Genomic DNA, 1,576 nt, shown 5'->3' on the forward strand with positions numbered 1-1,576 from the left:
GAGAGAGAGAGAGAATAAAGACTCGATGAAATTAGTAAAAAAAATGTTTTATAAATGAAGTAAGTATAATTTCAAGTTGTTAAAAAAAAACAAAATGCCAATCAGTAAATTGTGTGATACAGAAAATATACTACATTGGACAAGCGTGAAATTGTTAGTGTACGTACGTATGTTTGTTGTGAAATCGTGCATGACAGGTTGAGAAACAGCGCAAGGAAGCGATATCATTTCAAAACCGAAAAATGAAAAATCAGAAACAATAATAATAATAATAATAATAATAATAATAATAATAATAATAATAATAATAATAATAATAATAATAATGATGATGATGATGATGATAATAATAACAACATGGTAGAGTTATTTGATTATATGCAAACAAGTACATATTTTCTCCATTTGACAGATCTTTCCTATTCTTATTTTTATTTTTTTTCATTTTTCCTTCCTCCTCCTCCTCCTCCTCCTCCTCCTCCTCCTCCTCCTCCTCCTCCTCCTCGTAAATGCAAAGATGTCACAATCCAACACGTCCCTTCTCACCTTCCCGTGTCTCCTCTCTTCCCTCATCTTCCTCGTCTTCCTCCTCTTTTCTTTTGATGTATATATTTCCTCCCTCACTCACTCAAAAGATTCTCTCTCTCTCTCTCTCTCTCTCTCTCTCTCTCTCTCTCTCTCTCTCTCTCTCTCTCTCTCTCTCTCTCTCTCTCTCTCTCTCTCTCTCTCTCTCTCTCTCTCTCTCTCTCTCTCTCTCTCTCTCTCTCTCTCTCTCTCTCTCTCTTTCACTTAATATTATGCACTTTTCTCTTTCGTATCCATAACTTATTCCTAACTTATTCCTTCTCCTCCTCCTCCTCCTCCTCCTCATCCTCATCCTTTGTCCGTGTGTGTGTGTGTGTGTGTGTGTGTGTGTGTGTGTGTGTGTGTGTGTGTGTGCGCGCGTGTTAGAGAGAGAGAGAGAGAGAGAGAGAGAGAGAGAGAGAGAGAGAGAGAGAGAGAGAGAGAACAAAGGTGAAAAAAAATATATAAAAAAAAAGAATGCATTACTTTTATTCTCTTTACTTAGTCGGTTTCTTACACGCGAAAGATAAAAAGAACCAAGGAAGGAAGAAAGGAAGGGAGAGATGATAGAAAGTGGACGAATAGAGAGAGAGAGAGAGAGAGAGAGAGAGAGAGAGAGAGAGAGAGAGAGAGAGAGAGAGAGAGAGATTGGTGCAATGCAGTATTGGGAAAGGTGAGGGAGGAGAAAAATGCTGACATGAAAAAAAAAATAAAAATGATACAGACAGCAGCATGTGAATATATAGCTCTTCATATTGTTGTTGTCTTCATACCTCCCCTTCTTGTCTTCCTTCCTTTCCTTCCTTCTTTCCCTCCATGCCTCTACTGTCTTTGTGACCCTGACATCAAAGCAAAGCGTGCCATAAGGGCTTCCTGGAGGCTGATTGCGGCAGAAAGGAAGAGAAGTGGAAGGAGGTGGAGGTGGAGGAGATGTAGATGGGAAGACTAAGGAAGGATGTATGACGGGAAAAAATGTGAATAAAGTAGATGAAAATGCACAAAAAAAAAAAAA

This window comes from Scylla paramamosain, chromosome 15 (assembly GCF_035594125.1).
Source record: "Scylla paramamosain isolate STU-SP2022 chromosome 15, ASM3559412v1, whole genome shotgun sequence".
NCBI classification, from domain to species: domain Eukaryota; kingdom Metazoa; phylum Arthropoda; class Malacostraca; order Decapoda; family Portunidae; genus Scylla; species Scylla paramamosain.